The following is a 15,388-nucleotide window of genomic DNA, read 5'->3' as shown; positions in this document are numbered from 1 at the left end:
AATCTTTAGGCATCATTACAGGTAAATAAATGTCTCATTTAGGAAGGTGGATGGTGAAAGAAGAAACTGTTTAATTTTATGTCACAAAAATAGACCACTTCATAGCCTGTCCAGATAAATTTTGTCTTCGGTTGTGATTTAAACAACCAAACTAAAGCAAACTTTCACGATTATGAAAATAGGAATGAATCTCAGTGATTTGCCTACCTTGGAACTCTGTAAAATAAAACCAACTTATGTTTTGATCAACAACAATTCTGTAACCTTTATGAACAGTAAATATAGGATATTCTGAGATACTATAATTTCACTCATGCAGGATCCTATTTAAATTAGTTTCCACAAACCACCTAATTTTAATGTCCTTTTCACCCTCTTGGGTTGAAACAAATTCAAGGATGTCTCGTTTTCCATTAATATATCAAGTATCTGTCCTACAAATTACCACCAATTCTTTTCTACGAATCTTCCCTTCTGTTTTAAAAATGTGTAACTTTGAAACTTGTTAATACTAAATGTTGTTAATGGTCTATCTTAATTAAAATATTCAGTTTAAAATCATGCTCAGATAAAAAAGTTGGCTAAAGCCAAAGAAATAATCTGAATGGTATAGATTGCATTTTATAAATTAATCAGAAATATAAATTGCACTTTATACCATGAATAATCTTTTTTTAATATAACATTTTAAAAATTACTTTTGCATACTCCTTGAAGAATTTATCTTTATACCAAGGAGTCTATGATAATGTGTTGTTGCAAAGACAGTAACGCCTACAGAAATACTATTTGGAATGAAATTGAGCAAAATTAGAATTCTAATGCCATCTTGTTTGAATCCTCATGTTTTCCAAAGGATGACACACACCCAATTTTATATTCAAGCAATAAGATTAAAAAAGGAAAAAAAATAAATAAAAGAAAAAAAGTAAAAAAGAAAAAACATGTTTTGATGGGGAAGAACATAACTTTATTTCACCACATTGTGATGACAGCGTGTGGGGTCTCTATTAATATTCCTAAAAGCAAAGTTTTTGATATATATGCACATGAAATACAATGAAATGAAAGACACTGAGGGTACCAACAGCCACACTGACAACACTGTGGGATCTTGTTAAACGGATTTTTACTGTCTTCAAAGCCTTTACAGTGAGCAGAAGGAAGTTGTGCATATATACAAAACTATGTCTTTTCTTGCATATGAGAACTGATGAAGCCTTCCTACATTTTGCTAGTGAGTAATACAAAAGCTATGGTGTAAACAGTCTACTTTATAAATATCTATCAATTAAAATAGTGGGATAGATGACTGCACAGGACCTCTTATTTAAAGAAAGCAATGCTCTGGTTTGGTGAAACTTTAAAGCATCTTGTTAGAAAGTGAACCAGACATTTATAACAACCAATATTTTGACCTCTAAGAGTCTATTACTTTTTCTCAGCTGGTAGATTTATTTGGAAGTGATTGATGAACTATTTTATTTCAGGGTCATACATGAAGGAAATAGCTCATATTAGTACCTTTCCATTAGGAGGACAGTTCTAGTAATCTGAATTGAAAACACTATGCATGTTTTATGTGCACTTTATACTGTTGAATTTTATGAACCAAAATGTATATAAGCAGTAATGAAAAGTACATGCCATACAGTGAGATGAATGTAAAGGCCATTCTAATTTTTTTTTTTCCTGTATACACTCTTTCCTGCTCCCTGCTGAGTAGCTCATTTTGCCTATCAGCCCGGAATAGTCCATGGATTGCAGTATATTTCTAACGGTGCCTAAATTAAACCTTTGAATTTTTCAGTGCTTTTCTCCTTGAACACAATATGTAAGGACAGAGTTTTCAACAATCCTATTACTTGGTACAGAAATAGGCTAAGGCTACTGGAGTGTCTGATGCTTTCAGCTTCCAATTAGTGACTGCAGTTCCTGCATATAAATTTGCAGAGTAATTTAGCTGCAGTTACATTTATCAAACAAGAAGTAGAAATATTGCACACCTTCCAATAAATGAGATTTTAAAGCTATTATCACCTATAAATGACATTATTTTCTAAAATCTGCTTCTCATCACAAGTTGTGAATATAGAATACCTTGTTCTGCTTTAAGATTATTTTCAAAGGAAAAAAATGAGAATACCTCAGATGAAGCATAAACTGTCATTTATCATTTTATTTGGATTTACATGGCTGCATATACAAATTAGATTGTGCTAATATTTTTTATTCCAATGGTATTTAAGTGGCATTTTTTTTTTTAAGTTACAGAGTCTAATTTATACCTTGAATTTGACAAGTATCAAGCACTTTAAAACTCTCTCATCCTATCTCTCAGATACTCACAGACCTAATTGCTTAGCAAGGAGATGTAAAGTAAGAGATCTCAATTATAGGTAGGCGTATGTATGAGTTGGGGAATGACAAAACTGAATCTAATCCTCCTATTTATAGAGTTAAGCATCCAAGAATGGAACAACCTGTGCATTTGGAAGTGATGCTGCTAACTTGGGAGGAAGCATTGTAACTTGGTAAAACCTTCTGGGGGGATTTATTTGATCCATTTATTAAGATAAAAACCGCGACAATTATTTCTATTAGGTTAAAGCATAGAGGGGAAAAAAGAAAGCTTCACACATAATGAACACCTTGCTGAAGAACTGTTTAGAATTTGTGCCTATATATGGGTTTTGCTAAAGCAGTATTCAAAGTGTACTTCATCAGGCTCTTAGAGTGTACTCCATAGAGCTTGTGACCAACAACTGGTCTGTTCCCAAGGGAGTGGGCTGAATGGGGCACAAGATGCACAGATCTGGCAGAGGGGAAAATGGAGAGCAGATTGGTAAATGTGGGGGGACCCTGCGTCCCTGAGATAGATAAGAGGCAAGAACATTCATTTCAGAATGTACCAAAAGTTCAGAATGTCTTCAGAAACAGGAAAAAACTCTTCAGGGAGTGTTTTAATTAGTGTGACTTGTTCCCACCTCTGTCAAAAAAGGGAGTCAGAGCCAAATAAGCTTTGTATTGACCTACAAGATACAGTTCTGTGCCAATGCCCTGCACAGGTTTGTGTGCATATGGTAACATCTTTTGAAGTGTGTCTGGACTATGTGTTGAAAAATAACCCGAGTGTCTGCCATTTGTGGCAGACTAGCCTTGGTCAGCAGCCAAAACACCACCCATGTGCTCTCTCATACACCCTCAGTGGGACAAAAGGGAGAAAGCAGAAAGATGGGAATGAGAAAGGTCCATGTGGAGAGAAAGACAGGAAGATCTTCTATGACTAACACCACTGGCAAAACAGATTCTTCTTGGATAAAAATAACTTAATCTATTACAAATAAAAATAAATGTTTAATTAGTGATTTGAGTAAAGTGAAACAAAAAGACAAGCATGAAAGCAACATCTTTCCTTTTCCCTTTCCCAGACTCAAACTCCTCTGCCTGCTGCTGGGTGGTCCTCACACTTTTCTTCTGCTTCACTGCGAGTATCTGCTTGGCCATGGAGCTCTCTCTCTTCCTCCTCCTCCTCTGACCCTGGTGTTCACAGAGCTGTTTCTCTAACTTTTTTCCTCACTCCTTTCTTACATGAATTTTCCCTGAAGTACCCCCACCTCGGCCATGGGCTCAGCTGTGCCCTGCAGTGGGTGGGTTGGCTCCAGCTGCATCCAGCATGGAGAAGTCCTGACCTCTCCTCACAGACACCCCCTTCAGCCCCCACTTCCAACATCTGGGCACCTGCACCCCGTACAACACTGACTCAGCTGTGTGAAACAAGGGCAGCTTCAGTCTTTCCTAGCCGTGATGCAATCACAGGCACTTCATGGACTTTTGAATGCTCATATTCAAAAAATCTAGCTAGAAAGACTAGCCGAAATCCGTAACAAATGTTGCAGATATCTCAGCAGATACGTGTGTCTGAAGAACATTTTTTTCTCACATTCACTTACAGAGTAACAGGACACATTTATTCCTGTGCAGTGTTTCAGCCTGGGTAAAAATTACTGGTCTTCTTACAATGCTGAGGAGTCAGACAAAGTAGGGCCCTGGTGCAGTTGCTAGTGATTTTCTTCAGCTCTGCAAGCTATGGCACTATTAAGTCCCTCTTTGACTTCCTTCCAGGGGAGTACAGGATTGTTCACATCCCCTTTAACAGGATCATGATGACTGTTGTTCTCTCCTGATTACAGCATTTCAAACTTGTATTAGTCTCTGAATTTCTTTGAGTTCTGCAGAATTTGGGAAATATTGGATTGGAACCTCTGCCTAGAGAGATAACAGGGAGGGAGTAGGTAATAGACCTGTACTACTACTTTCCTTGCTTCTAGCACAGGAAATACCGGGGTCTTCCATTGCTTTTGACACAGAAAATATTGGAGTCTCTCATCAAAGCTTTTCAACTGTCAGATATGGATAAACAGAAGTTTCATCCATCTGTCCAGAACCCCTGAAAATGTCCCCACTCCTCACTGTTTCTCTACTACTCACAAACTACTTTTAAACTCAATCTGAGCTGCAAGAAACAGAAATTATTTTAATAAATATGTCTCCTGCGCCCTACAACCTCTATCATTTAATCAGTCTGAGGAGTTTTTAAGTGAGATTCTGTTGTACTTTGAATTAATTGCCTAGTCTCAGTTTAGCTTCAGGCAGGAATGCAAAAGATCCCTTTCTATGGACAGAGAGATGCTTTTGATGCAGGATAATCATCCAGTAAATGGGTGCTGGCCACTCTTCAATCCTTTTTTTCAAAACATAGTTCTGAAAGCTTAAAACCTTTTACAAGTCAGGTAGATAAATCTCTTAGCTTCAAACAGCGTTGATTAATGTAACAGGTTTGGATGGTCTTTGGGATAAAAAGCAAAGTATCTGCTTGTCTTATTAAAATTGGGAACCTAGACACAAAGAAATTCTATATTACTCAAAAAAGTGTCTCATAGACTGATTGCCTGTTGATTGTCAGCCTATAAAAGTACCACCCTAACTAGCAGAATGAAACAAAATCTTTCTAATAAGACTGATCTTCATATGCTATTGGAAAGTGACGTTAGCATCAGAATGAACAAATCCTTGGGGAAAAAGTCTCAAGGGACAAGTTATCCTGCAGCTAAACAATAATGAGAATTTTCATCAGTGAATAACCAGCAAATTACCTGATTTGAAAATATTGTGTTTAACATCAATCAGGGGAAACTATCTGAGGATTTTATTGCAAGCAACAGATCACCCACTAGGACTTGCATGGACATATCAATGCATATTTTCAAATTTTCAAATATTTTGGGGGAATGGAGGACATCTCTGTGTGTTTTACATGAAAAAAACCCAAACATTTAATGATTTTGAAGAACTAAATTTCTCAAACTTAACTGGAGCCACATGAAGAATGTTAAAGAATGGGATCATCCATTAAAACTCTGAATATGATGTAGCTGAAGCTGCAATAATCAAATGGATTCCTGCTTCAACATTGACATCTTTTACCATTTCCCTGACTGCCTCTGGTAAAATAGGCATGTTATGCAACCAGTGGGCACATGTGCATGTAGAAACTCTGAACAGGGAGCAAGAAGCCCAAAACCGGGACACATAATTTCCTGCTCAGGCTCCCAGAGGATATTCTAAGCTAGATCAACCTATGGGTCATTTATTTAAACTCTGGCTGTAATAAGTAACAATAGTACACACAAAAAAAGGAGCTCTGACATATAAGCCACTACCCCAGACTGCCTTTATATGGAGTACTAGAATGAATTTATTCCCCATTGATGTCTGTTTAGCTGGATTCATTGCTGTCACAGCCCTTCAGTCATTTTTAATCACAGTCCTCAGAGTGGTGCCACCTGTAGGGAGTCTTCAGTCTCCATGATTTCAATGTGCTAATTCTCTTGTGTGGAAGGAACTGAAGTACACACACACACACACAGACTCCAAAACTGCCTGGGGTCTGAACAGAAAGTTTGCAATTAGTTGGGAAGCATATAGGCATGGAAAATCATTGAAAATGCACAGCATATTAACTTCAGTCTATTGAACTCCTGAGCAAGTAGGTGAGTTAATTAATACTTTTTCAAGAGAGTAGAAGCAGCATAAGTATGACTTAGGGAAGTTGTTCTATCCTGCACCTTTTGTATCTAGTTCAATGAAGTCTGAGTCACGTCACTAAGGTCCATAAGTTATCGTTATTCAGTTACGTAAATTAATCTTATGTTCTAATTTTCATTCCTGGTGGACAGGGTTGCAGAAGTTTATAATAACTATTGCTGATGAAACAGTTCAGTCTTTTGAGGATGTCAGTTCCCATTTTGTTCCTGGAGGGCACCTTTCTCAAAAATTAATGTGAGTTAAAAATTAGGGCAAAAATAAGGTTTTTCTAGAGACTTTCTGGACAGAAGATATAAAAAGCATATTAAAAGGTTATGTGAGGGAGAATTCTGACAGATTTATCCTGTATACCCAGAGTTATCTGATAGGAATAAAAAACTCATTTGTAAAACCATCAAAATAGTGTCAGAGTGTCTAGTGATGATTAGAAGTATTAGGTTCCCAGGCGTCTAAAAGCTGGTAACAGTGACCAGCTATCACTTGAAAAGACTAACCTTGCCTCAGAAAGGTAAATACAGTTCTTCGTTTAAGTTTTGCTCTTTGTTATGAGTCTGACAGTGTATGTTACACCATGCTAATATATTTAACCAAAGCTAAAGGTAAGATAGCAGAAATAGGGTTTGCAGATAGAAAATCATCTGAACATGTATAGTCAAAGATGCCAGCAACCCCTGGAAAAGTTTAACTGTTCAGTATCACAAAAATGGCTGCCAAAATCTTTACACAGAAGATATAACTGGCAAATCCTGGTTATCCAAAAGCATTTATGGTGAGTATAGCTCAGATAGGGAAGATGGTATCTGGTGGTCTATTGACCTGAACTAGAAAAAGTAGCATTGGACCTCTGGATTAGAGGGACAAAGGGTAGTGATGCTAATTATCCTTAAGAATAATGAAATTATCAAAAAGATGGGATAAGAGGGAGGTAATGAACAGACATCTGGAAAATATCAGCTAATAAAAGATCAGGCAGATATTGGAGTCTGAGTAACTATCACACACAGGATTACTATCACCCCTAGTGTTTGGTAATGAAAATGAAGCAGATGACATGAAGCAGATGACAATTAGGAGAAACACTTGCAAAATCAGAGGGTTATCTCTAAGAGCCCTGGATCATCCTGACAGTAATTGGTGGATAACATTTGATTTTAAAATCTGAAACCTGAAACAAAGGCATATCGTTAACCAAATAAAGACAGAACATGGCTGAAATGAGATGAAAAAAATTAGGTTGTGAGTAGTGCTAAGCAAAATAATACGGTGTGGAAAAATTGCAGTCATGTCAAATAAGTGATGGAACAAGATCCCCAGATCATTCGGAGAGGTGTTGTCCCAGTTTGTATCCATAAGGATGAGGTGCAAAGTGCCTATTGCGAGTGGAACTTGCACAGTGTCTTGGTTTGAAAGACAGGTGTCTGCTAAGGAAGGCAGAAGCCTCCCTTGGAATGGCAGATGTAACCCCTTTCCCTCCGAGTTATTATAATTTTGAAATCAAGGGCTTTTAGGCAAAGATGTGGGAAAATAGGAATAACAGTTCTTTACTATTATATATATAACCAGTCAAACAAACAGCAATAACTATGGCAGTAACAGCGAACAATCACAAACCCAGCCCCAGCCTTCTCGGCTGTCGGGCCCTTTCCCCTCGGGTGCAGTTCCGCTCGCAGCCGGCAGGGGCGCTGGCGGCTCCCGGTGAGCAGGGCAGGTGCGATGGTTCCCCCGCGGCTGCAGGGGGCGCTCCGGAGCGAGCTCGGGGAGCACGCGGCACTGGTGCCCTGGGATCCCGGGAAGGGATGGAACAAAGGCTTCACAAACCCCAGACGGCTGGCCTCGGTGTCTGGCCGGACCCTTGGGAACAGCAGGCTGGAGCGGCAGGCTGGAGCGGCAGGGACGAGCACAAATCCTGGAGGACAGACGAGATGTATCCAAACGGGGAACCCCCCGGAGGTCAGGGGTGCAGGGCGAGCAGGGCTACAGCGTAGCGAAAGCTCGAAGCAGCAGCGGGGCAGGGCCGCCACAGCCCGGCCACAGCCCGTCCTCCAGCCGGGCAGGGAAAGCGGCTTTGGGATCCCGGCGTTGTTTCCAGCAGAAAAGAAAAACGGCCGAAAAAAAAGAACCAGCAGCTCCTTTCTCTGCAGCTTCTCTCTCCGAACGCGGAGAGCGAACTGACCCCACACCCAGGTGAAACAAAAGGGTGGCCAAGTCTTTTGTTTGCTCTCAAGCACCCAGGGATTTATCGTCTTAGTAACAGATGGGGGAAAATTCCTTTAACAGGGAAAAAAAAATCCAAAAAAAACTAGACCTCTTAAAACCGCAACACACAGTCTTGTAACTAAATACATTCTGCAAAGACATCACTGATTTTTCAATCCGTTGAAATCCATCTGTGCCAGAGATCTTAGCTCCAGAATACTTGTGACCGTACAGTTTACTTAGCAGGCATTTCTCACCTAGATTGATAAATGAATGATTCTATGATTCTGGGGGAAGCTGGTGACTGTAAAGTTCAGCTGCTATGTCATCAAGCTTAATGATCCATGTATTTAAGGAGCCTTTAATGGGCTCGAATTGCTAAAGCAGAGTTGTGGAGGACAGTGGCTATTTAAGAACAGTATAGCAATGCCTTTAACTTCAGAACAAATAAAGCCTAGTGCAGCAGAGCATTGTCAGTCACCACGGTGTGTCACACAGGAATGCAGGTGCTACAAGGGGTGGTCTGCTTGCTGAACAGCAGTATCTCAGTTTTGTCACCACAGGATGTAGACACTTACACACTAAGTACTTCACTGCATTGAGATGATGTTGTGTCTTTCCCAGAGGGAGGAAATTGTGTGATAAAATGTATGACTGTGAAGGATCCTTCTGTGACAAAGGAAGCTGTTGCTTTTCAGCTCAGGTTTAGCCTAACTTAGGCATGACTTAAACCCTAAAAAATTTTACCCCCTAATACAGGGAAAATTTCCCAGTGGTATTACTCTTCCAAACCCAGCAATATTCACTGTTGAGATGTTACTGCTTACCTCCAGATTCCTCTATGAGATGCATTCCAATACTACAGCCTTTTAAATGTGAACTTTCTTTCACTAGATATATTCAGCCAAGGGCTCTAATTAGGCCCATGTGCCTCTGTGAAGGAAAAATCTTTGAAACAGAGAAAAATCTTAGCCTCTGACACTAATGTAGGAGAAGACCAAAAATATTTTGAAGATTGTTATAAAAGTTATTTCTTTTTTAAGCAGCACAGTAAGAATTGAAATGGAAAGCGATTTTCCATGAAAGGGTTAGAGCAAGAAAGACATTTCTATCAAAGAAAAGGTTACTGAGAACATATTTCTAAGCAGCACCAAGAAATTTTAAAGAGAGAAGTTAAATCCCAACAAAATTGGCAACCAATTTAGCCTTTGCTGAGTGTTTTGACTAGAGGATAGACAAAAACTTATTTTTTTTCAGTCAGACTCCACTGGGCTCTATATAAGTAAGAAAACAGAATTCCCTGTGTGATGTTTTAGTCACACCCCTGATCAAGAGCCTCTGGCAAACAAGCTGCTCCACAGACTCAAACTTGACACAAAGAACAGGGAATAAAAGAACAGCACCCTGCGGAGAAGGCCATGGGAGAACTCCTTTTGGGTGCTTTTAAGGCTCATCACTAAGCATTCAGCACCCATTAGGCCCAACAAATCTTGTTCTGAAATCTTCTACAATCACTTCTTGAAACTATCAAAAAATCTTTGTGTTAGGAAAATGTCTGTTCCAGAAATAAGAATGGTGTGAACTAGCTCATTTCTCGTCAAGAAGAGGTCCACCTATACCTTTTTGCTTCTGCAATTTTTACAGAAGTCTCATTGTTGTGCCATACTGTGTGGGAGGGACCGTCTTCCAGTTTTTTTCAAGGATGTAATCAGTCCAGTGTTTTCTCAGTAATAGTAGCTGCACTGTGATCAAAAGAAAAGAGGGACATAGGTGTATGTAGTGCTTCTGTTAGATGAACAGCGTGAAGGCTGCCCTAATGTGATTCAACATACTTGCCTTTCCTGCAAGACAGACAAACAGCCAAAACCTGCCTGCTAAAATTGGCAACGGAGCAGAAAAACAAAGATTTCTCTTCCTTTGATACCTGAGTATCTGCCTCCAGCACGCAGAAGCAATTGCGTTTCCAGAACTAAGTTCTGTGTACAGTCAAGACATAGCTGTGTGTACAACCAGTTACTGGAGTGAGGTGAATTCTCAGGTCTCCAAGTGTAAGCATACCCAGAACATATTACTGTCTTAATGTGTTCTTTTTCTCTTTTCTATTTTCAAGGCCTTTTATTTGCTAGAACCCTTGGGGTCAGCTGTCCTAGCTGCGGTCCCTCCCAACTTCTTGTGCACCTCCAGGCTCCTCACTGGTTGGGTGGTGTGAGGAGCAGAAAAGGTCAGAAAAGGCTCTGTGTAATGCTCAGCAATAACAAAACCATCTCTGCTGGTTTTGGCACAAATCCAAAACATAGCCCCCTCCCTAATAGATACTGTGAAGAAAATTATCTCAGCCAAAACTAACATGGGGGGAAGTGGGGGAGAAATAATATAGCACCACCAAAATATGTTTTTCTGGAAATAATGAAGAGGAGCAATAGGAGATCCTACACACACTAACAGAGAGAATACATATGCTTTTTCATTATTGGCAGCTAGCAACACGTGAATATCCTCAGATATGTGCAATAGTTTGAACTTTTGATCTGAATGTTTGGATTTAGTTTCATCGAGAAGACAGTGATCTTTTTAGCAAAAGATATGCCAAAGTGAAGAAGAGTTTTTTAACATATTTGAACTATCAGCTGTTTACACATTCCAGGATGGGCATCCTCATCTATGAATGCTATGTAATTTTGAACTTTTATTTGCTGAGAGGACAACATAAGCTCACCTGTGTTCCAAGGTAACTTACCCATGTAAGTTTTAGATGATATGTTGCCACTTACGGGTTGTAAAGTATTGCATTGTACCATTGCAAACCTGTAACCCTGATAATCCATCTAGAAATGGGGGCCATGCAGTGTGCTGTATATACCAAATACATGTCTGATTTTCAGTAGAATTCAGAGTATGTGGTAAAAGGTGAACACACGAATATTGCCTGGATTTTATCATATAGAGGAGTAAAGACATAATGAACTCTTGAACCTGAGAAACCAGGAGTATTTCTAGATCTAGTCATGTAGATGTTGCCATGTATTTTTAGTCTCATTCCAGCTGGCCTATACCTCTTAAATGGCATCTTGGTACTTTATGTCTACAGCTGACTTCAGAAATCCTTCCACATAATGGCGATCTTCATGTGAGATGGTAATTTTAGTCCAACCACTGCTGACTTTTATTTTTTAGAACTGTGATAAGAAGAAAGAAACTCAACCTGTGTAAAGCTTTTTAGTAAGGATGATGCAAAGCAGTCTGTTCATCATCAAGTGTGGATATATGAGAGCTGAATGGGAGAAAACGAATCAGTGGTCATTGGATAATCAGGAAGATTACATAACCGGTATTTATACAGAGAAGAAATGCATTATACAAGGACAACCTCAATGGAAAGAAGTAGAAGACTCAAACAAGGGGGTGCATGCAGTGTTGACTAGAATGAGTTTCTGAGAGTGAATGGAATTAAACATTATAAACATTATAAAGTGGAAACAAATCCCAACAAAAGAAATGTCTCAGGCAGAGACATCTTGAACTGGGGAAGAGAGGTATCACAGAGAATTACAGCTGTAATCCCTGGACAATCTACAGTTTGGCTTTAACGTGCTTTAGGATTGTGTTATTCTTTCTATGTGGCTGAAATAAGAAAGATGTTCATGGAGAATCACCCCTTTGGCTGTTTTTAACCTTTCTAATGGTTTCATTTGGTTTCCTGTGTTCTTACTCTAAAAGGAGAAAATCACACAGTATTCGCAGTATTCACTCTTTCCATTATATTTGTGATTGTACAGACCTGTACTCATCTTCTTTTTCAGACTTGAAGACTCAGTGTAGTCACAGTATTTTAAATAACAGTCATCCTAATACACATATCAGATGCCTGTGTCTCTAGGTAAGTATGATAGTACTAAACAGATGGTGTTGTATAAGCCAGTACTTATTTTAAATCAAAAATACTTTGCTGGATTCTCAACAACAACAACAACAGGACTGCATTGCACCTTAGTACTGGCTGCTTTTTACATTCATCTTGGAATTAAAATCCAAGTCTTTATTTTCACACTTTAATGCCGAAGAGTTTTATGTTTGCTTCTGGTCAGCCTTTATTGGATTGCAGTTGTTATGCAGTACCTTAATCTGCCGGTAGTTTCAGCAAGGTTAGTAATAAATTAAATAAAGTGGTAGAATATAGATACAAGGAAGAGTTCTAAATCTAAACTGTTCTAAATCTAAACCAGTTCTAAATCTTTCCAAGTGTGAAAGAGAAGCTGCTGAATAATGAGAAGGGAACTTAATTAATCGAATACTGTGATCTTTACTACATAGACAAAATATTTTTCTGCCTTTGCAAGAGGTCCTGGTTCAGTACCATTGATTCCAGCAGCAAGATACACAGCCTGTCTTTTCTGCCTATCAACAAATTCATGGCAAGGCTACTTGAGCTTTATGGATTTTCTGCAGTAACACTGAATTGAATTTTCAATTAATATCAGAAGGAAATTTTATTTGTATTTTTATCTCTCAGGCTGATACACAATTTCTAGTCATAAGTCATTGAAACTGACTGCATCTTTTTTCACTGGTTTATTTTATTCCTTTACAGATTGTTGGATCAGTGCTGGTTCATTCAAATGTACTTTTATTGCTGTCTTTTCTTTGAATTTCTAGAGTTTACTCTTGCAAGATTAGTGCAATATGCCTGCAAGGAAAACAGCATTGCTATTACATTTTCCCAATAGACATTTAATATCCTACTGAATTTGCAAGACTCATTTCTTTGTATTCCAAACTTCCATGAAAACAGTTTACCAATCTCTACAAAGACACAAAAGCCCAGATTTCTTCCTCCCAAGTTAAGTCATTTAAGTGAAATAAATACATTTAAGGACTTAGTCACCCAAAATTCTTGTAGACAATAGAAGTTGTAAGTGTCCCCTCTCTCCAAAAGATGTTGTAGCTCTTCCAAGATCTGCATTTAATTCCAGAAGTGACATGAGATGAGCCTGGGCTGGAGTTATCTTGTCTGTGTTTTTCTCTTCTGTGCAAGAAAATGAACAGCCACTGCACTGAGATTGGGGGTCTGAGTTAATTCCAGAATCCTGTATACAAAAAAAACCAGTGTTATGATGAAGAAATCCACTCTTGAAATTTGAAATAAACCAGCACATTATTTGGATTATTTTGGCTCATTATTTTCCTGAACTTCTACAGGCATGGTAGGTAGACTTAATCCACCTACAAAATATACTTATCTACAACTGGGCTTGTCACCTTATGCTTTCTTTATATTTAATAGGAAGAAATTGTAATTTTTAGTATGTGACACCTCATGAAGATGAGCTTTTATGATGTATAATTAGATAGATTTATGCCATTTTTTTTATCTCGTGTGTTCCTTCTGAATCAGAGGAGACTGGGCACAGCTGGGGATCTGACACTAGTCAAAAAAGACTATTGCCCTCAGCTGTTGCAGGAGTTCTTTGTTTAAAAAAAACTATATGTTGCTTACTTATTAAAGATTATGGATTTGTCCAAACTTAGGGATAGAAAACAGTTCCTGCCAGACCAGAATGGCTTGCTTCTTATAATTTTCCCTCTTAAGCAGCATGGAGAAAACCAAATCTGTAGCTATTGTCTTATTTATCTTGCAGAGGAGTCAGTTTATGAGCCTTGGAACCAGATACTGGAACATTGATCTCTTGAAATTGGGGTATTGGTATCCTCCAGTCTCTACTCATGATACAATAATTACGTTGTATGCTGAATTAAACATTCAACTAATAAAAACATTTATTTGGAAAAATAACTATCATCATCCTGTGATATAACAGTATATGAATCTCAATTTTGATAGATTAGTGAAAGAAAATTCTTAGTTTTTACAAGACAAAGTTTTAAATATTTTAGAAAGTTTTAAAGAGATAGGCGGAAAAGTAGTGAAATTAATTTGCATTAATATATGCTTTCTGTAATTCCAGTTACAAAATATAAGACATGATTTAGACACATGACAACTTTCCTCTCCATCTCTATATTTATCAAAATCATTTACGTTCACTAAGATGACCATCTCTTTCCAAGAACACTTTATAAAAGGAAGACTTATATGATGGGTTTTTCCATTTTCCTTGGAACAGAGAACGTTCTAGAGTTAAATACTCAGTAGGTCCTTAACACAGAACTGAAAAGAGTGGCCATTCTCAGGCATTTCTTTATGCCTATCCCTGAACTAAAATCATGTTATAAAATGTCAGTATGTTGGGCTTTAGATTTCTTCTGCAGTCTTATATTATACAATGCAGTAATCCGCAACATATATATATGTGAACTACTTAAAATAAACAGAATCTCCCTATGATAGAATTATACTTATTTGCTGTTAAATACAACAAAACCTTCTCAGTCATGCTGCAAAAATATCTACCCTCTTTGAGTGGTTGACCATAAAAATGAAGAGTGGTAAAATTAGAGCAGAGATGCAATTAGAAGCAGTTGTTTGCATATGAAACATTTCCAGTTTCTATTGAGTTACTGTTTGATTTTATACTGGTGTCCTTGAAAAAATGTTGTCACAACACTGAAAATCAAAATTAAATCTAGTCTTAATTATCCATTGCTCAATAGGGGAACTTTTTTGGGATCCCATATTTTGAGGCAAAGACTCAGAAAGTATTTTTGTTTAAGAAGATTATGTATTTCCACATTTGATGCCCAGGGAATATGATCACTGGTCAATGAGGGGGAGAATCACTTCCATGGCACCGCTTCATGTTAATAGTAGTAGCTAATATAAAATTCCTTTGCCTTAGTGGCTTAAAAGACTAATTAATGCTCCCATCATAATTAACTTAATTTTTACCACCCACATATTTCACAGCCACTGACTCAACTGAATTCTCCATAGGGGCTGGCTATTTGTTTTCACCTTACTTGGATCATGTCAAGCAAGTAGATGATTTATCCCTAGTGGACTTAAGAAAGCACCTAAAATATATGTTGCTAAAATGACCTGAGAAAACAAAACTAGTGAAATTTCAATTTTAAAACAGCATTCTGCGCAAGTTCATTACCTAATGCTTAAACAGACCAAGGATGTAAT

Source organism: Corvus cornix, chromosome 3 (assembly GCF_000738735.6).
Source record: "Corvus cornix cornix isolate S_Up_H32 chromosome 3, ASM73873v5, whole genome shotgun sequence".
NCBI classification, from domain to species: domain Eukaryota; kingdom Metazoa; phylum Chordata; class Aves; order Passeriformes; family Corvidae; genus Corvus; species Corvus cornix.
The sequence above is the reverse complement of the archived record's forward strand: the minus strand, read 5'-3'. Positions refer to the sequence as shown.